Raw genomic sequence first — 21307 nt, forward strand, 5'->3', positions numbered from 1 at the left:
CCAAGGATGTTTTCATTGAAAGGCCTGGCTGGGGCTGGAGGAGCCTGGGAGGAGAAGCAGCAGCTTCCAGCATGGCTCCCTCGCGAGGCTGCTGCGCTGATGCTGTGCTTGGCAGGAGGCGTTGTTCTTCCTTAGGGCAGCCTCTTCCTGGCCGCATGAGTGCCTCGAAGCTGGCTGGCTTTCCCTAGAGTGAGCAACTCAAGACAGCGAGGCAGACACAACTAGCAATATCTTTATGACCTAGCTTTGGAAATTATAAAGTTCTTGGTACTTCCACTACAGTTTTACTGACCAGGAAAGAAGAATCACGAAGTACAACCCCCCTTCAAGGGAATTCGGCTCCTCCTTTTGAAAGGAGGAGTGCTAATGATTACTTTTGCAGATATAAAAAAAAAAATCCCCCAGTTGTAGTGTATGGGACACTGGGTGGCTGTGTCTGGTACTTAGGAGATGCTAACGAAATGTCTGGTGAACTGGACAGACAGTCGCTCTTTCTCTAATGCCACTCTGAAGCTGAGATGGGACAGGAGGCAGCAGTGACTGGTGTGGGGCATCTCTAGCTGTCTGATGCCGCTCTTGGCTGCTGACCTATGCTGACATATGGAGCCACGCTTCTTGGTCTGGGTCTCTGACCAACAGTGTCCTTCCTGCCCTGTGCACCCTTCTGGCTCCCAGCCTCCTGTGTACTGCCTCCTACGTGACTCCTGTTGACTCTAAAAGGCCAATGTGGGCAGTCACTTCCACACGGGCTTGCTGCTAGGCCTGGATTCCTTCCTTCTAGAGGGAGACTCAAGAATTCCCCTGTGACGTGGGGTGGGAAGGACCTTCCTCCAAGGCTACAATAACATGGCTGTTAATCAAACCAGCTCCTTCCCTCATCATCTTGACATGCCCATTTCAGCCTCCAAGACTGCTTGTTGCTCCTCTCCCACCCGGAATGCCCTTCATTGTCCTCTCTGCCCTGCTAGCTCCTAGCCCCTGGGAGACAGTGTGGTGTTACGGAGAACACAGGCATTAAAATCTAAAGCCAGCAACTCAAGACTCTGCTTCTCTACATGGTGCTTGAGCACCTTGGACAAGTCAGCCCATGACCTTTCTGAGCCTCAATTTTTCTCATTTATAAAATGGGCATATTATACCACCTTAGGGTGTCATTTTAAGGCTTAAATGAGAAAACAGATGGGAGTCTGGTTTTAGTGCAGCGCTATAGGGAAGGAATCTTTATTTTTTCTTCTCATCTTCTTGAGCCCAAGTCACTTTTCTCTCTCCCAGGAGACATTCTTCACATTTATGAACCTTTCCAGTCATCACAGTAAAGAATCTGCCTGCACTGTGGGAGACACAGGTTCGATCCCTGGGTCTGGAAGATCCCTTGGAGAAGGGAATGGCTACACACTCCAGTATTCTTGCTTGGAGAACCCCAAGGACGGAGAAGCCTGGTGGGCTAGAGTGCATGGGGTCACAAAGAGTCAGACATGACGGAACGACTTTTACTTCTTCCAGTCATCACATTTCAACCACTCAATTCTGCATTTAATCTGGGCACCCTCCCGTTTTCCTTCTCACTTGCGTTAGGCCAGTTTCTGACATGGAGTGTTGACTCCTGTGTCTCTACCACAGCAGGTCTATATGGGTGCTTGGAGAATCCGCGCCCACAGACCGCACACGGGCATGCTGACTTCTGGGGGCTCCGTTTTCTATTCTGTTGATCCCCATTTAGTGGAGATTCTGTGCAGCCAGTCTCCAGCTTCTATTTAGTGTGTTTTTTTTAGTTAATGTATCTGCGTTTGGCTGTGCCGGGTCTCTGTTGCTGCGCGCTGGCTTTCTCAAGTTGCAGCAGCCTGGACTCCTCTCCAGATGCGGTGCCCAGCCTTCTCGTGGCGGTGGCTTCTCCTGCTGCAGGGCACCGGCCCTAGGCACATGGGCTTAGCTGCCCCACAGATGTAGTATCTTCCCCAAGCAGGGGTTGATCCATGTCCCCTGTACCGGCAGGCGGCTTCTCAACCACTGGGCCAACAGCGAAGTCCAATGTAGCTTCTAACGGCCCATGTCTGCTGTTCTCATCAAAGACCTCCCTTTGGGAATTGCTTGGTCCACCCTTACAGTCAGCAGTCAAGTGCCGGGGAGTTTACACCCTCTCTGGCTCCCAGCGGTCCTTAGCCAATGACTGACCCGTGCAGAAGTCTGAAAACCCACCTCCCTTGCCTTAGAAAAATGAAGGTGCCACTTGTGCTTTAGAGCTCCCTGTGGGATCAGGCTGCAGCTGGGATGTGCCCTGAAATTGCACCTTGCCTCGCCTTCCTTGTCCTGTTTCCCTGATTCCCTTCCAGGTTCCTAATTACATCTTTAGCGTCTGAATCCTCAGTTCCGGATCTACTTCTAAGGAGCCCACCTGAGAGATCCCCATCCATAAGGATGAGCAAAGCAGCATGGATAATCCATACGCACCAAGCTCTGCAGAGAGGAAAGGGAGGGAAGAAAAGCACATCCCCTTTCCTGCGTTTGGTTGCTTCTGGATCCCCACCACCACCACAACGGGGGGAAGAAAGAGTGAGTCATTTTCAGTTTACCTTTTCTTTAACACAACAAACTTCCACGTTTGGAGGCTTAACTGGGTCTATTCTTGGATGTGACAAAAAGTTAGTCGGAGATGAAAGGGGCACATCAGGAAAAAAAAAACAGTCCAAGTGAATCATTTAAGATGACATCCATAATCAGTGGCGTCTGGCATGTTCCCCTGGGAGCCTAATCACAGCGTGGAAGTGCTGATTAGAGGGTTTGGTGCAAGTCAGTCATTGCAGGTGTGGAGAAGCTGCCTCTGTTCTTTCCAGCACCAGTGGAGGCTGAGGTGCTGGCTCCTCAAATAGGGTGGGGCTTGAATAAATGATAGGCCTCCAGGATGGACGAGCTTCAGCAAATGATGGAGCTCCATCCGGAAGCGTTTAATGGTGTGAAATTAGTCTCTCTTCTTGCTGAGGAGGGGCGCGTGCGTGGCGGTGTGTGTGGTGGCGGTGCACAGTGGGTTGGAGCTGGAGAGACATTCTCGGTGGCCCCTTTTCTTCTCTTGCCTTTGGGGAAGACAAGGGAATGAGACAGGGCTGGAGCTGGAAGGAGGAGAGTGAGGAGAGGAGGCAACCTCTGCGCCAGCCCCTGCACCCACCAACACCCAGCGGGACAGGCGAGGCGACCTGTCGCAGAGACAGGTGCGTCTGGGAAAGGTGAGGCCCCAGGGCGTCTTCAGCTTACTCTTCCGTGTCCTCTCTCCTCCCCAGGAGGGTGAAACCATGCACTCAGCCCTCCGTGGTGTGGCTTCTGGTTGCATTCAGCATATGGGGAGTGCCTATTAGAGACTGGCAGGGAGGAGGGAAGAGAGAGCAAGCTCAGGTGACTTCCTTCCTCTCTGCTTCCTCCCCTTTGCAGGAGTCTCCCTGCCCCACTAGGACTGAGATTCCACTTCTTGTAGGGCAGCGCTCTACTCACAGCCCTCAGATCTCAGGGCCCAGCTGACCTGGGGCTTCCGGGCCTGGGGCACCCTGCCCCCACCCTCCCCCTGCCTAGGCTACAGTGTTCCCCTTGTGGTTCCCTCCCTGCCTGCACCTTTATAAAGTGAAGTCGCTCAGTCGTGTCCAACTCTTTGCGACCCCATGGACTGTAGCCTGCCAGGCTCCTCAGTGCATGGGATTTTCCAGGCAAGAATACTGGAGTGATTGCCATTTGCTTCTCCAGGGGATCTTCCTGACCCAGGGATCGAACCCGGGTAACACTCCTTTATTAAAGTTGCCTCAAATCATCTTAATTTGAGAGTGACATTGCTTAACAGCTCTGTCAAGACTCTGAAAAAGAACTACTTCACAAGAGTGACATTCTGTTAAAATGGAACTCTCTCCCTGAAAAGCCAACATTTTCGCCAATATTCTTTGGCAGTCTTTATAAAATGCATCCATCATTTCCCTGCCATCTTAAAGAGAAGTAACTTCACATGATTGAAAATCCACTCTTGCTAACTCTTTATGAACATCAACTGTTGTCCTGTGCTGGGCACTGCAGACTTGGATGACTGTTATGGGCTGAATAGTGTCCCCCACCCAAATTCATATTGGGAGCCCTAATCCGAACTCACCGTATCCGAATCTGGAACCTTTAAGGAGGCAATTAAGGTTAACAGTGTCATCAGAGTGGGTCCGTAATGTGGTAGGACTGTTTTTCTTACAAACAGAAGGAAAGGCCACCAGAGCTTTCTCTCTCCTCCTGCGCCCACAGAGGAAAGGCCATGCGAGGACACAGCACTGGGACTTCCCTGGCGGCCCAGCGGCTGAGGTGCTGTGCTCCCCTTGCAGGGGGCCCGGGTTCAATCCCTAGTCAAGGAACTAGATCCCACGGGCCGCAACTAAGGGTTCCCATGCAGCAATGAAAGACCCTGCAGGCCACAACTAAAGCAGATGTGAGCAGCTGCTGCAGGGAGGAAGCCAACTCTGACTCCATGTTGGAAACTGTTTCTCTGATTTGTTTTTTTGTTGCTTTTGTTATTATAATCATGATTACTGCCTTGCCTGGAGGACCCTGCCCCTCTGCTTGACTGTAAACTAAAGTGCCTTTGTTCAGCTCTTAGAGAGACTGTTTGTCCCTGCCCACCTGTGATCAGGACAGGAGTTTGAGTAAACTCTGGGAGTTGGTGATGGACAGGGCGGCCTGGCGTGCTGCAGTCCATGGGGCAGCAAAGAGTCAGACTCGACTGAGCAACTGAACTGAACTAAACTGAACTTGTAAAGGAGAGGTTAACACACCCCTTCCAAATGCTGGCCATCCCCTTGGAGATGTTTTGCAAGACTGAAGACCCTTTCACTTTACTTCCCCACTGCCCCTCCCTCTCTATTCTGTCTTCTGACTTTAGTTACTCATTGCTTCTTTCTCTCTTATCTATAAAAGAACCTTGTATCCAGACCCCAATAAGTTGGCTATTTTGAGGTGCTAGACTAAGGTCCATCTAGTCAAGGCTATGGTTTTTCCAATGGTCATGTATGGATGTGAGAGTTGGACTGTGAAGAAGGCTGAGCACCGAAGAATTGATGCTTTTGAACTGTGATGTTGGAGAAGACTCTTGAGGGTCCCTTGGACTGCAAGGAGATCCAACCAGTCCATTCTGAAGGAGATCAGCCCTGATTTCTTTGGAAGGAATGATGCTAAAGCTGAAACTCCAGTACTTTGGCCACCTCATGTGAAGAGTTGACTCATTGGAAAAGACTCTGATGCTGGGAGGGATTGGGGGCAGGAGGAGAAGGGGACGACAGAGGATGAGACGGCTAGATGGGATCACTGACTCAATGGACGTGGGTCTGAGTGAACTCCGGGAGTTGGTGATGGACAGGGAGGCCTGGCATGCTGCAATTCATGGAGTCGCAAAGAGTCAGACACGACTGAGAGACTGAACTGAACTGAACTGAACAGCCTTCCATCTTCTCAGTCTGTGGGCTCCCCAGTTAAAGTCTCTTCCTTGCTTCCACACATCTGTCGGATTCACTGGCCTATCGTCCAGCGAGCAGAACGAGCTTGGACTTCGTAACACAGCCAAATAAATAAATAGATAAATACGAAAAAAAAAAAAAGGAAGTGTGAAGACCACAATCTATAAGTCAAGGAGAGAATCCTCACCAGAAGCCAATCCTTCTCACACCCTGTTCGTGCACTTCCAGCTTCCAAACTTGTGAGAAAATCCATGTCAGCTTACGTCACCCGGTCTGCGGTGCTTTGCTTTAGCAGCCTGAGCAGAGACTCATATAGAGGCTCCAGAATGTAGAGAGGTTTGCCCTTACCCTGACTGACTCCAAATTTCAGCGTCCACTCCACTCTGGTTTTATAGTTTCTTTGCCTCAGCTCTGAGCTATTACCTCTCGCCACCAATAAGGTCACTCCCTTTAGCACAACAGCCACCCCTTCCTCACTTAAATCTTACTCATTTTCTAGTATTAAACTGTCCTGTGCGATCAGAAAAAGAAAGCTTGTTAGAAGTGTGCATAAAGCGAGAGTTCATAGGTTCCGCCGAGTGGGTCTGAATCCCTCTCCCTGAAGAGCACATGTGTTTTATTGCAGAGACTTTACCGCGAGGACTTTTTAGATGCCTGGAAGCCATCGTTTTCTTACTCTGGAGTCCTTGTTATATTCTTGTAAAGCTGAGGTTGCCAAACGTTGGCCTAAGGAAAACCACGGTATCACAGTAACGTCTCACTTTCCTGAACTGGATAGAACTCAGTGAAAGAGCAGGTCTCACACCTGAGGATCCTCTGGCTTGAAATTATTAGAAACTTAGCTTCTGGCCCCTGCTACAGGCGCCCTGGTAGGAGAGAGGCCTCCAGATTCATTTGGCCTAGTGGGTTCCCGGGGTGTTTGATTAGCTCACAGGCCCCACAGTAGCCATGCTTTGTCTGGGCCAGGACGGCCCCGCAGCCATCGAAGGGCCGATTTTACGAGGGGCTGCCTGTGGAACAGCGTGTACAACTCCCCTCCAGCCTCCTCGGCTTGTAATGCTCATTGACCGAGACAGCTAATCAATCGTTGCTCCTTGCCGGCCCCCAAGATATCGACCTGGGGCTCAGGAAGACTTTATAAGGAGTCATCGGGGGGATTCTTTCAGTTCAAATTGAATTGTGGGCCATTAAATGTCTTTAGTTGAAGACTGTGCCTCATATCGTATGCCAATGTGCCTTCTGAATTTTTGACCAGCATAGGAGAACCACCACCTTTCCTACAGAATTCTCAAGCAGGTCCTGGGTTTCTTTTTTTTTTCCCCCTCCAGCAGATCTGGCTAATTGTTATGGATTTTTCCAGCAAGTAAAAGCCTTTGGAGTTTGGAAAGAGCAGGCTTTGTTTTTTCTCCTAAAGAAAACCAGCTCCGGTGCTTCTGCCTAGAGACACAGGTAGGAGGGAAGAAGGACAAAAAAGGAGAGAAGGTGGGACCTGGGGAGCCTGCCATCCAGGGCATCGCAGAGGAAACTGACTATTGATCGGATGTCACAGGTGTGTACCCCACACTTGCAGCTGAATACACACAAGCAGACTCACATGCACAAACACACAGTCACACCACCAGGCACATACATGTACACAGGCACACACACAAACGGCCTTCCCAGTAGCTCTGTGGTAAAGAAACTGCCTGCAAAGCAGGAGACGTGGTTTCGATCCCTGGGTCGGGAAGATCCCCTGGAGGAGGGCATGGCAACCTACTCCAGTATTCTTGTCTGGAGAATCCAGACAGAGGAGCCTGGTGGGCTACAGTCCACGGGGTCGCAAAGAGTCAGACATGGCTGCAGCGACTGAGCACACACACATAAACGCACAGTTATGTGTGTACACGCGTGTACGCACGCCCAAACGTACACAGGTGCATGTACACACACCAGCTCCATGACTGTTAGCATGTGACATTAGGTGAGTTATGTAAATTCTCCCAATCTTGATGTTCTCATCTAGAAATCTGGAAGCAATCCAGGTCACGGTGCAGAACAGATTATTCCATGGAGGAGGATCCTCAGGCATGTAACAGGTATTAAATGTCTGGCCCTCCGCCTGCAATCCTTGGTAAGGTCTACTGTGGAATCAGAGACGCGAGGAACCTATAAACATCCTTGTTGTATCCATGAGGACACTGAGGCTGCCTAGAAGACTTGCTTCATCCAAGGTCACCCAGCGAGTCAGTGCAATTGTGTAAAAGAAAGCCCCTGTCTTTTTGGTTCCTTGTCTTTTGAAGTAAAATGCTGACTCAAGAATTAATGATTGGGAAACGTGAAGATGCAGAAACAGAGAATAGCCGCTGGGCTAAGGTACTGGTAACAATTTAGACTATAATTCTGCCCGTAACAGAATCACCGAACTCCCACTTCGCTGAAAGGTATAGATAAAAGCCTGACACACATTCCGAAGTTGTTTTCACAGGAAGAAGAAAACTGCTGACCCCCAAAACATAGACCCTAGACTGGTAGAAACCCGAAGGCTGATGATGCTTGAAACTTCACCTTGATGCCAAACAATCCCTGATTTGCCACAAGCTGATCACACCCTGCTCCTTGAGCACTATAAAACTCTTCCCTACCCGCTCCAGGCGGGGTCACATGGTCTTTAGGGAGTTAACCCACTGTGCCCCCCTTTGACTAGGAAAGCAACAAAAGCTACTCTTTTCTATTTCACCCAAAGCTCTCTGCTTCTATCTGGCACCGGTGAACAGAGGCTGAGTTTTGGCGGCATCAGTACTAGGTGGGAAAACTCCCAGGCTGCTTTCTTCAGGACCGTTTTCTATTACTCTGCCTCCAACAGGGAGAAGGAAGAGGCTCCGTCGGCCACATGCTCAACCCCAACAAGATTAATAGTTCTTATTAACAACTCACATTTGTGTAGCATTTCACTCTTTTCAGAGAGCAGAGGCTAATTAGAAAGTGCAGTCCTAAGAGAGGCTGCCCTGGGCCTCTGGTGGGCACCCCTGGCCAGGGTGAAGGAAGGGAAGGGGAGCCAGAAAATAGGTCTCATTGAATACAAAGACATCACCCCAAGTCTGAGCTCCCGGGCCCGTGTGCCTGCCTTGAGAGGGCAGGGTTGCCTGGGAACAGCCTCGGGCTCCCCTGCCCAGCGACACCACTGATTTCAGCACAGTGGCCAGGCATCTGGGGACAGAGGCTGGGCTGGGAACCAGAGCTCAGACGCACAACACAGCATGCAGTCAGGAGCAGAGGAGGCGCCAAGGTCAGGGGCACTGGGGTCAGAATCAGGACAAGAACTCCATTCAGGAGATATCGCCAAGCACTCTGCCGGTCTGGGAAGGGCTGACCACACACACAAGGTGAGCAAGGCTGGAGACACCCCAACCCTGTGGTTTAGCAACATTTGAGCGCTCACCACATGCCAGGTGCTACCCCCAGGTGCCAGTGTAGTCTCCCGGCTAATCCTCAGAACAAGTTTACGAGGTAGGGTCTGTCATTGTGCCCATTCTACACGTGGAGGCAAAGAGAGCTTAAGTCTCTCGCCCAAGGTCTAAGTGGAGGAAATGGCGTCTATATCCAAACACTAATGATGCCACTGTTCACTTGGGTTCCCCTACACAGGCCTGACCTGAGTCAAGGACTTGTGTGCAAGTAGCTTAGTTAGGAGCTGGTCCTGGAAAACTCAGGCAGAGGAGTGGAGAGGTTGCAGGGAAGGGAAGGAAGCCAGGGCCGTGTGCACTGAGAGTCAGATCCCCAGCTGATCCTGTTTCATCCTGTTGGGGGTCCAGGAGCCGGTGCAGAACCTGCGCTTTGGGCTTGTATGCCCCTAGAGATGAGGGAGCTGGGGCATTTATGCACCTGCTCCTGTCAATCACGGGCTGCACTGCTCCCGGGCTGGTTATCCCCCGCTCTTCCAGCCTGTAATGTAGGGACACAAAAGCCTTCCAAGGTCAAGAAAAGCCCCCAGCCAAAAAAACTGAAACAAGCATTTGGAAGTGGGCCGGCGTGCACCAGAGGGGACAAGGGAGGGGCCGCTGACAGCGCTCGGTGCGGCCACTGCAATGCTCTAGGTGGTGGAGGAGGACAGGGATCCCCACCTCTAGCTCAGAAATTGAAGCAGGTAGACCCCGAGGGGTGAGCGTTTGAAGATCTGAAATAGCTGATATACCAGATGATGTCCCCACCCAGTCTTGTCCAGGTTAACAGATGAGCCCCTGCAGCCCCGTTCCATGACCTTCCCCAAGTCCTGACACAGAACACGCCTATCAGGCCTGAACATGGGGCACTTTAAGTTCAAGGAGGAGACAAAGACCTCGCTTGATCCAACAGCTTCACCTAGCCTGCCCACACCCTTTGACCTTGAGAGACAGGATAACACCTGCACACTGAGTCCTGTTTAGGTCCCTAATTCTCTGACCCTGGCGGGGGAGCTCCCACAAGGTGAGGCATGCAGGCTGGAGAATGAAGGGACTGGATGTCCCGCTGCACAGGGCCACCCACCCCTGAAGCTGTGAGCCCTGATGCACTAGGAGCAGCAGCCCAGCTCGGGAGCCGAGGGCTGGTGGCGATGAATATATACATCCCCGTTTGCTGCGAGTTGGTGTAACTGGGCTGAGTATTGGAGAATGCCAGTGGAACGTGGAGAAAAGTCAACAGACGTATGTAAAAAGAAATCATTACATTTAAAATGATTTCTCCCCTGCAGGCCTTGGGAAACTGTTGCTATCAAGGAGAGAAGTGGGCCTCTGCTGAGCCTGGACATGCTTCTGGGCTTGGGTGGCTGTGTGGTCCTGCAGACAAGACTGGCCTTCCTTATCTGCTCAGGAATGAGTTGTCAGGCACCACCCAGGGTGACATTGTTACTGGGTTGTGGATGAAGGAGCAGCCTGTTCACAGTGACTCCCAGCCCAGGGAAGGGTCAGAGTTATTCTTGATCTTGCTGGAATTTACATATATACAACTTCCAAGTACTCAGGGCATCACTGAGTTTCAAAAGTCTGTGGCCTCATAGACACAACAGCTTCTTCATTTGCAGGCTGGAGATAAAAACGACCCCCAGAACTGCCATCAGGAATAGCCTACGAAGTACCTAAAACACAACACGAAGCCTGGCGCTGGGTGTTATCATAACTACACTGTCTGGGCTGTTTCAGCTCTTTCCATCTGGAAAGTGGGCTCCTCGAGGGAAGAGGGGTGACTTCGACTTCCTCTCACCAGGGCCTCAAGCTTGGCAAACTGTGCTTTTTGGTGAGGAGTGAATGAATGAATGAGTCAGTGAGCAGAACTGCGACAGCTGCTGATGCATAGTGACCTCAAGCTTTACTGTGTAAGACTGTAACCCCTGATTAGGTAAATCTCCCTGCACTTTTCTCTCAAATACCCATCTCAACCCTATTTGCTAATATTCTCTATTCTCATTTGCTTACTGTCTGTCTCTTTGGTTACAATCAGACTTGATGAGGGTGGGGCCGTGTCTCCCTCTTCGCAGCGCATCCCCAGGGCTGAGCATGGTCCCAAAGCTGGTGCTCAGTCGTTGATGGCAGGGAGTAGAGGCAGGGTGGGGAGGGAGACAACGAATATGAGAAGTGTGAGAGTGACCTGGAGAGCCGTAGGCACTGAGGCACCAGGGGCTCTCGCTGCCCTTGTGATGGGAAGGCAGGGTCCTTGGCTGGGACTGGGGGTAGGGACGGAACAGATCAGCAGGAATGAGTCTGAGATGAGGAGGCCCTGACTGCTCTGCTTGGGCTCTGCGACTGTCTCCCCAGTCCCAGCCCCCCGCCTGGCACGCTGTTCCTGCCGGGGCCTCTGTGTTTCTGCAGGGAAGACAGTTGGTTTGGGGTCATGGATGCCTGTTAATGAACCTGGCCTGTGGAGGGATTTCATTTCCTCCCTGCAAAGGTCACTCTCTCCCCCGTCACAAGGTGGAAGGTGGGCAAACCAGAGAGGGGACCAGGCGGCTTCTCGGGGGAGCCCCCCTACCCAACGCCCTGGAGCCTGCACCAGCGCTGCACACCCCTGGCTGTGCTCGGGAAAGGCAGAGGGTCCCTGGTAGCAAAGAGCTGTCTCTTGGTAAAAAGCTGTGCTTTCCACCTGGCAATTAGGATGGCTCTGCCTGCAGCACGATGTTCCTTCTAATCACCAAAGGATAAGCTAGGAGTTAGCACAATGCAGGGTGTTCCTCCTCACACACAGGCAGAAGGGGAGAGAGAGAGAGAGAGAGGGCGGGGGTGGGGTGGGGGTAAGCAGCAGATCCAGAGGTGGCAGGCTTGCCTGGAAGCGAACAGACATCTTCTGTAGCAGAGAAGACTAGAGCATCTCCAGGGCTGGGGGTGGAGACAGCTCCTGAGCTGCAGGAAGGCAGGGCACACTCCTGGCCCTGCCCTCAGGAGCCCCCATCTGAGGGGAGACAGCCCTGCCCCCTCAGGAGATCCTCAGACTTACAGCAGAAGGGAGAGAAGTGAGCTCCACGAAGCTCCTACTTGCGCCAAGGGCAGGCTAGATGCACCCAGCGCCTCACATCGCCCTGTGGGGTAAGCAGGGCTGCGTGTCCCGCACTAAGGGCATCCCTGGTGAGGGCGGTGCCCTGAGGGAGGCTCAAGGCGTGCCTTCTGCCAGCTTACAGACGGGGGTGGGGGGAGGCTGAGGCTACGCCCAAGGACTCACAGCTCAAAGTACAGACCCAGGATTTGGTCTCCGAATTCAGGTCAAGGGCCCCTTGGGCAGTGGCTGGTGTGTGAGGGAAAGTGGGACAGAGAGAGTGAGGCCTCCCTGCAGAGCCCACATCTCGGGTGACCTGCCTGGGGACTAAGGCTCGCAGACCTTCCCTTTCCTGGGAAGTGGTCCCTGCGACCAGAGAAGGGGAAACGGAAGGGAAAGAGCGAAGTCAAGTTTGCACTGCTGTCCTGGCCCCTGGGGTGAGCATCTGGTGCTTGACTCCCTGGTCATCTCAGGAGGCCTGGGGCAGACATCTCAGGAGGCCTGGGACAGATATCTCAGGGCTAGATACCAGGCGATGAGAGGGAGGAAAATTCTCAGTCACCGCCATCCCCTCTTGACCAAGGATAGCTGGTGCTTGCTGGTTGCAGGCACCTGAGTGCCAAGTAGGTACTCCTGATATAATAGGGACAAAACCTACTCCATGTTGGATCTGTTTCTTTAACCTTTGTACTCCAGTGCTTTTGCTACAAGTGACAAATGTTGCCCATAGCTTGAAACATACAGGATACCTCCCTCCCATCCAGGCTGCCGCATAACACTGAGCAGAGTTCCCTGTGCTACACAGCAGGTCCTTGTTGGTTTTTCACTGTAAATGTAGCAGTGTGTACATGTTGATCTCAAACTCCCCAGCTATCTCGGGAGGGCTGGGAGCTCCTGAAACTGCCCTGCTCTCTCTTGCCTCCTGGACTTCGTACCTGCCGGTCCCTCTGCTGGGCATGCTTTGCCCCTTCCCCACCTTACTTTTCTAGATGACTTCTAGATCTGAACAAACACGACATGTCTTCCTGGAAACCTTTCTGGAAGCGCTCCCTCAGCCGGTGCGGCCTCATCTAGAAGGGCCTTCCAAACTGACCTCTGTGAGGTCGCAGACTGCATGCCCTTTACTGTGGAACCTGGTGCAGGTGGGCACTCGGGGGGTGTGGGAGCTTCTTGCACTGCCTCAGAGCCTCCCACAGGAGTGGACCTGGGAAGCCAGGGGGTTTTGAAAGGATCGGACAGCTCAGGGCTGGCCGTGGATCCCAGCCTCCATGCCTCCAGCCCATCTGCCAGCCTGTCAGCAGTCTTCTGCCCTCTCTCCCCTGGCCCCCAGCTGACTCAGCAATGCCCTGGCAGGACTGTTTTTCTGCTCTGTGACCTGTGACCAAAGCCACTTGCAGCTAATTAGCACCAGCTGTGTGTCTGACCCCTGCCCCCCGCTGGCACTCACCACCTCAGCTCATTCCCATTTAATGGGCTCAGCACCCGGCAGGCAACCTCCATCCTCTCTCCCTTCACATGACTGAGCTTCCAGCCTGAGGGTTTGTTTCTTATTTCTTTCTGGCTTGCTTCGTTTTATAATTAACACTTTCTTCTTGCTGTTCTCTTCCCTCCTCCACTCACTGTCCATGTGATGCCGGCCTGGGTCCCCCAGAGACAGGCTGAGGAAGTCGTGGGCCCCACGCCTGGGGCGCCTTCAGTTGGGGCTGACACGGTGATGTGGCGGGACAAGGACAGGGCACAGGGGTGCACAGAGGGAGGGACCCCGGAGAGCATGCGGTCCCGGGTCTGCCCACTGTGCAGAGAAAACTGAGGTCCAGAGAGGGTGGGGATGCTGACCGATGCAGTGATCTAAAATGTCTTAGGCCTGGGTTCCCCTAACCCCCAACGCAAAGTCTGAAACAGGGTCTAGGGGTAAGGGAAAGAACAGAAGTAGAGGTCTGGGAAGAACAAAATAGCAAGGTGAATAAGCCGATTTGCATACTCTACCATCAAACTGGGGGCCTCTGTGTGCTCCTAAATGTCTGCTCATGGGCAGCGTGGGGGTGGGTGGGAGGGCACGGCTTATCCTTCAGTTCCTGACCATCACTGAGCGATGGCTGGGTCACGCCACAGAAGTACTGAGACCTTTTCACTTTTCAAGGTTGTTTGTACATCTGCGTGGCTGGGCAGGTTCGAGGTGTCCACTGCTGAGGTGGGGAGAGGGCTGGAACTGAGCAGACAGGTGCTGTCGGAGGGTGCTGTGGGGAGCTGGCTCCCACGACAGCAGCCGCGACAGAAAGCTGGAACGAGAGGCTGGGTGCATGTGGGGCTTGACACATGATGAAGCCTCGAAAGGGTGAGACAGCATGGCCAACTGCCTCGGTCAGGAATGTGTGGGGCAGCAGCGATCAGGAAACCCGACTTCAATGTCCAAAACAGAAGGAAGTTCATTTTTCCTCCCATAATAAGAACAGGCTACAAGTTCAGGATGTCAGCACCAAAGTCTGAGATTTTCTTCAGTTCAGGTCAGTTCAGTCGCTCAGTCGTGTCCGACTCTTTGCGACCCCATGAATCGCAGCACGCCAGGCCTCCCTGTCCATCACCAACTCCTGGAGTTTACCCAAACTCATGTCCACCGAGTTGGTGATGCCACCCAGCCATCTCATCCTCGGTCGTCCCCTTCTCCTCCTGCCCCCAGTCCCTCCCAGCATCAGAGTCTTTTCCAAGGAGTCGACTCTTCACATGAGGTTTTCTTAGTCTTTCCTTTATGAGCTCAGGATGACTGCTGCAGTTCCAGCCATCACATTTGCAGTTCCAGCAGGAAGAAAGTGGAAGCATGGTGGAAAGGAGAGGGGCAGCATCTCTATTAGGTCAGCAAGAGCTGTCCCCATGGTCCCCTCGGCACACATTGATTGGCTAGAAGGGGTGTCACTTAGTACTCTTGGGTGGAAGGGGAGGGGGTTGGATTGAGGGCTGGGGCAGTCAACCAGTGCTTTCTGCCACCCAGACATGGCCCCCTTTCCTTTTCTTTGTGGCGCAGCAGGCCCATTCCATCCCACTACCCACGTCCTTTGTTATTTGTAACTCACGGCTAGACCTGAGTGGCTCTGGTCTTTGGGACCATTTAGGCCACATGTTGGACTTTTTTTTTTTTTTCATTGAGGCTGGTCAGAGAAGAGATGGAAAATCACCATGGGTTGCTCCTGTTTTTTTCCTTCCTCCACTTTTATCTCCCTTTGAAAAAAGACGCCCCTGGGAGAGAGGAAGTGGCCGTCATCTTACTCCTTCAGTGGCTGAGCACTGGCCACGGCGAGCAGGATGTGGTTCGACGCGTCTGCTCCCCTCTCCTGGCCAGTCGGTGATGGATGTGTTCTGACGCGTCTGCTCCCCTCTCCTGGCCAGTCGGTGATCTCACCCAGCGATGCACCTAAGGGCGGGTGCTGAGGAGAGAAACGGGATCCGGGTCCCCATGCTGTCCCTGTGTCTGCCAGGACACCAGGGCCCTGGGCAGCGTGGGGCACCTGCCATCTGCACTCTTGACCCAGCCACCTCCTCCTAGTTAAGTTCAAGTCCCAAGCACTTATTCAGACTCCCTCCAAACTCCAGGTGGGCGGGGGCACTCATCTTCCCGTCTCCCTGGATAGCTTAGCAGGAAAGTCTTTGACTGGATACTCCCAAGCCAACCCCAAGGCAAGAATTCAAGTAAGAATAAGGGACTTGGGAGATAAGACAAGGAAGGGAAGAAGCCCATGGTACCATCCGAGGTCCCACTGTGGGTGACGAAAGCTGATTCCACGGGCGTCCTCTGGGAGGCTGAGTGGAATGCAGTTCAGTTACCCACCCAAGATATATACACCTAAAACCCTAACCCTGTTACTGGCGAGGGCTGATCCCAGGGCCCATTAACTCCCAGTGTTCTGGCTGCCAGGTGAGCAGGCAGAACAGAACCCAGCTGCCAGGGAAAGTCATCTGGCCAAGAAATGCAGGTGCTGCCAGCTGAGAGTTAACCCGGGAGAGGCAAAAGTAGTCAATGCCGGGGCGAGCGGGTGGAGCGCCAGCAGAGGCTCCCACAGGCAGGCGGATCTCCCAGCTGAGGGCCGTCCAAGTGGGCGCTACCAGCATTCTGGTGGAATGACTTCTCTTGGGTGGAATAACTGCTCTTTGCGGGAGGCGGACAACCCCGGCCCATGCCACCTCGTCACTGCGACAACCAACAAGCCCCCCACACACTGCTCAAGACTCTCCCTGCATTCGGGTAGGAAACGTCCATCTAGTCCAACCCCTTTGTTTTCTAGATGAAGGCAAATGACTTGTCCAGCAGCACACAGCTAGTTCTCAGAGGCCTAGACGAGTGTGGAGGGCAGGTTTCCTGAGCCGTGAACTGGCTTGTTCCGAAAACCACTTGGGCGGTTCAGCCCTTACTTGCTTGTTCACACCTTAATGAAAAATGACTGCGATGTTCTTTGAGCCCAGGCCCCAGTGTCCCCTCCCTAACCTGGCACCCTCCTGCTGGGACCCAGGCCCCTCCTGCTTGTTCCAGCCTCCCAAGAGGGGGCCATGTGCCCTGTGGCCGATGGGCTCTGTGTGAGGACGCGGCCTAGCATGGGCTGTCACTGGACAGGAAATTCACTCTTGAACAAGGCTTCCCCGATGCCCTTTCTTGCCGCTAACAAGGGCCCCGCAGCTGCAGTGACAGTAACAAGGCCCTTGACTAGGAACAGAACGCTCTAGGGATGCTGCCCGGCAGACCCCTCGTCCCTGCCTCCAGACCATCCATCTGCCGTCGGCCCCGGCACCTGCGTCTGGGCCCCTGGCTCCTCTGTGATTGGCAGCCCTGCTCGGGCCTGGCGCCGGCTCCTGGCACGGGTGCCTGTGAGCGCGGCACCAGCCTCGGAAATGATGGCTCATCCCTGGCTGCCGCATCGAGGGGCCCAGTTACCCTCCCCGCCTCCAGCCAGGATCCGCCTGGCCTGGCTCCTTCTCTTCTACGAAGAGCCCAGACCAGATGGAAAATTATCAGAGCTGATTTACAGCCACAACGAAGTCAGCTGAGGGCGAGGCGTAGATGCCAGCGGGCCCTGCCCTGCAGGAGGGGCCTGCCGGGTAGCGATGGGAGGATACTGTGGGGAGAGACAGGACGTGCCCCTAAGGAGAGAAAATCGGACCAAAAGCAAAGGAGAAGCACAGGGCCGGGGGAGGAGAGAGAGGAGACGGAGGACAGAGGCTAGGGGATGAGAGGAGGGGGGCAGCCCGTGTTTATGGAGGCCTTGCCGTATGTCAGGCCCACATTTTCTCATGGGCTTTGCTTTACCGCCGGGCTGTCCAATCTGGTAGCCACCAGTCTCGGGTGGCATTTTAAATTAAAATTGAGATTAATTATAATTAGCTATAATTGAAAATTCAGTTCCTTAGTCACCCGAGCCACGTATCAAATGCTCCATAGGCACACGTGACTGGCGGCGGCTGCACCACATGGTGTGGATAGAGTGTTTCCACCATGGCAGAAAGTTCTACTGCACAGGCTGGCACAGGGAAGGCCGATATTAAACAACAGTGGGCACCTTCATGTTGTTGAGCTGCGCCTCTCTCTCTCTCCATCCATCTGTCCATCCATCCATCTATCTACCCACCTATCTACATATCTACCTAACATCTACAGCTAATCTATATATATATAGATATCAAGCACAACATGTAATAAATCATTTATATCAAGCCTAGATGGTATTTATCCAAAAGGTCAGCAAACATTTGCTGTTAAGAACCAACAGTAGATACTTCAGGCTTTACTATTTCAGGCTTCATGGACCCTGCAGTCTCGCAATGTCTCCATTCTGCTACGGTAATAAGGAGGCAGTGGTATGCGGGTAGCTGTGTTCCAATAAAATTTAATTTATAGTCACTAAAATTTTAAATTTCATGTAGTCACAGAATATCCTTTTGACTTTTTCCAACCATTTAAAAATGTAAAACCCTCCTTAACTTGTGGGTGAATAAAAAACAGGTGATGCACGGGATTTGGCTTGGGGCAGGGTTTAGATCGTCCCCATTTCACAGATGTGGAAACCGAGGCACAGGCACACCATCTAGGTTTTCTGAGGTCACACAGCTAGAAATGGCAGAGCTGAGACTTGCACCCAGGTAGTTGGGCTCCAGAACCTCACTTCTTCCTCTTGACACATTAATGAACGATGCCATTTTGAGGAGGGGAGATTGCTTGGAAAACGACAAGCGCGATACGGTAGCAAACTGGCAGTGGGTGAGTGGAGTGGTCAGCTGGAATTGATGAACATGGAAGACCTTACTGAGAAGACGCTTTTCGACCTAAGACAGGGATGACTAGAAGGACCCAGCCAAGGGATGAGCCAGGAGAGCATCCTAGGCGTGGAGGGGACAAGTGTGATGTCCTATAGCAGGACCACAGGCCAGTGTAGCTGGAGCACAGAGGCACAGACAATGCCGGCAGAGCTGGGTGTGGCCACAAAATTCATGAACCATGATAAGCAGCAGCACTATCTTCAGTGGGATGAGTCACCTTTGATAGCTTAGCAGGAGGAGGATTGACATGATTCACATATAAAATAAGAAACAGCCCTGGGTGCATAAAAGACTAGGGCAGCTCATTAGGAGGCTATCGCAACCACAGGCACCAGCAACGAGGGGCTTGTGGATGTGCAGGGGCCGTGGAGATGTAGGTGCAAGGATAGTTACAGGTAGTGTCCTGGATTGGAACCAACAGAATGTATTATTCATGTAGAGGTAAGGGGACAGGGGAAAATCTGGAATACAGATAAAAACCAGTCAATCCTAAAGGAAATTAATCCTGAATATTCATTGGAAGGACTGATGCTGAAGCTGAAATGCCAATACTTTGGCCACCTGACACAAAAAACTGACTTATTTTCAGACCCTGATGCTGGGAAAGATTGAGGGCAGGAGGAGAAGGGGATGACAGAGGATGAGATGATGGATGGCATCACTGACTCGATGGACATGAGTTTGAGCAAGCTCTGGGAGTTGGGGACGGACAGGAAAGCCTGACAGGCTGCAGTCTATGGGGTCACAGAGAGTTGGACACAACTGAGTGACTGAACTGAACTCAGGGGGGTTTGAGCAATGTGTGGCAGGTGCTGCCATGTAGAGACTGGACGAACAGGAGAGGACCAAGTCTCGGGTGTGGAAATCAGGACTTCTGCTCTGGGACAGGCTAAGGTGGAGATGCCCTTGAGGATCCGAGCAGTGATGTCAAGTAGCTGGCTCTGAATCGGGGTCTGGAGCTCAGTGGAGAAGCCAGGGCAGGGGTTCTACAACTGAGACCAAATAAGATGGGTCCCAGTGGGTCCCAGACCTGCATGCAGTGTCTAGGGGAGGGCCAAGATGGAAGCTCCAGCCAAGGAGGGCGAAAAGGAGCAGGAAGCAGAGGACAAGCGTGAGGTCACGGAAGCCAAGAGGAGAGAGAGTTTAAAAGATCTAAGAGAACTTAAGAACATGTCAGAGGATGCAGGATGGTCCAGCAAGATGGGGTCAGGTGACCAGCCGATGGGATTCAGCCACATGGCAGGCAAAGGTGACCTTCAAAGAGCAGCAGCAGGTGGTAGAACTAGAAATTTCCAAAGCACTGCCTCCTGGTTATGTGGGGGCCAGAGCAGGGCAGCAGTGAAGGCGGCAGCTTGGGGGAGCCCTGTGGGTGGCTGAGGGTGGCAGGGATTAGGTTCAGGCCAGTCTTGTGATGCTCTGACCCCTCGTGGGAGTGGCATTCCCAGAGCTCCTGAAATGAGCTCCACGTTCCCCAAACTGTTGGAGCCGCAGCTTCCAGAAACCTCCACCGCCCCTTGCCTTGCTCACTCCACATCCACCCCGTACCCTAGGAACCAGGGCACAGCTGGCAAGTGCCCTTCCGAAACAGACCTGCGTTGCTTTCCCTGCTCACCAGCGCCCCCTCCAGGTGATACTTCTCACCTCCCGAAGCATGCGGGTGGAGGGGCTCCTGCCTTCCTCCATCAGCCTGGTGACCCAGGTTGTGTGCTGGCCTCCAGCCATGGGGTGCGCTCCCTGCCCCGAGGCCAGGTAGCCGTGGAACCTGTGCAAGGCTGCAGGTCACTGCAACCACCAGGGGGAAGGGACAAGAGTCACCTATGCTTCCTCCTGGAGGAGCCACTGACCACGTTGCAAGGTGAAGGGCAGGAGGTCACCAACGACCTCCCTTTCTGGCAGCAGTAGGCGCAGGGGTGGGCAAACTTGGTCTGCGAAGGGCCACACAAAATACTGTCAATTACATGGGGAGCCCTGTGATCTCTGTCAAAGACTTAACTCTGTCTTTGTGTCTTGAAAGCAGCCACAGACAAAAGATAAAAGCTTCATTTATTAAACCAGGTGGTGGGCTGCAGTCTGCAGAGTCAGGGAACTGGGGCAGGAGGGGTCTCAAGGGGAGAGGGGTGGGCGCTGGGCTCCAGCAGAGAGGATGAGAGGGCCTGGGAAGGACCTCAAACTGGGTGCTCGAGGTGGGGAAGTCAGAATGTCAGCCGGGTATTGGCCAGGGCCCTCAGAGGGAGGTGACGTGGTGGACAGTCTGGTGCTGACCTCTGAGCTTAACTGCTTTTTGGCAGGAGGCAGAGAATCTAACCTGCAGGTACAGGAGAGATAGAGGGCAGGCAGGGTGGGCGTGGGCCCATGTGTCAGGGGAGGGCTAGCAGGAAGGGCTAGGGGTCGATCAAGGCTGGAGGAGACATGGGCTGCCCATCAAGCCACCTCCCCGGGAACTATAGTTGTTTCCTGTGATACAAGTCATCGCAGGCTTTCTGCACAGGACAAGCATATCTTTTACCCCTTCCTATTGAAACGGCAGCAAAGACGGTCCAAAGGGAGAGTTTCCAACACCTGCAGGACAGGAGGGACCAGAGGTCTCAGTGGAGAGCAAGGGTGACACTGAGTCAGATCAGGGGAATCCAGAGCAGAAGGACCACTACCCATACTCACCAGGACTTGGAGAGCAGCAGGGAGGAAGAGACTCCTTCCCTTGCAGCTGACAAATGTGGGGCCAGATGAGGACAGCAGGTCAAAGTCGAGGTGATTAGCTGGGAGCCTGTCTGGAGAAGGGCTGCGCTGGGGGCTGCTCCCAGGCCCCGGTGTGGAGAGTGGCTGCAGGGGCAGTGCTTACCCCGGGCTGGAACCAGAACGGTGCTAGCCACAGAATGGCCTCCTAGAGACGGGTGGGATGCGGAGGTCGCCCTCATGCCCTCACACCTTCCCTTCTGGGTCAGCATCCACTCAGTGTGTGTTCACAGAGCCCACTGGAAGGCCTCTCACTCTGGGGACATCAGACTCTCGCCTCATCACTTTATGCTCTTCTTTACTGAGGAATATTGACTACGAGCATGCGTCAC

The sequence above is a fragment of the Ovis canadensis genome, chromosome 20 (assembly GCF_042477335.2).
Source record: "Ovis canadensis isolate MfBH-ARS-UI-01 breed Bighorn chromosome 20, ARS-UI_OviCan_v2, whole genome shotgun sequence".
NCBI classification, from domain to species: domain Eukaryota; kingdom Metazoa; phylum Chordata; class Mammalia; order Artiodactyla; family Bovidae; genus Ovis; species Ovis canadensis.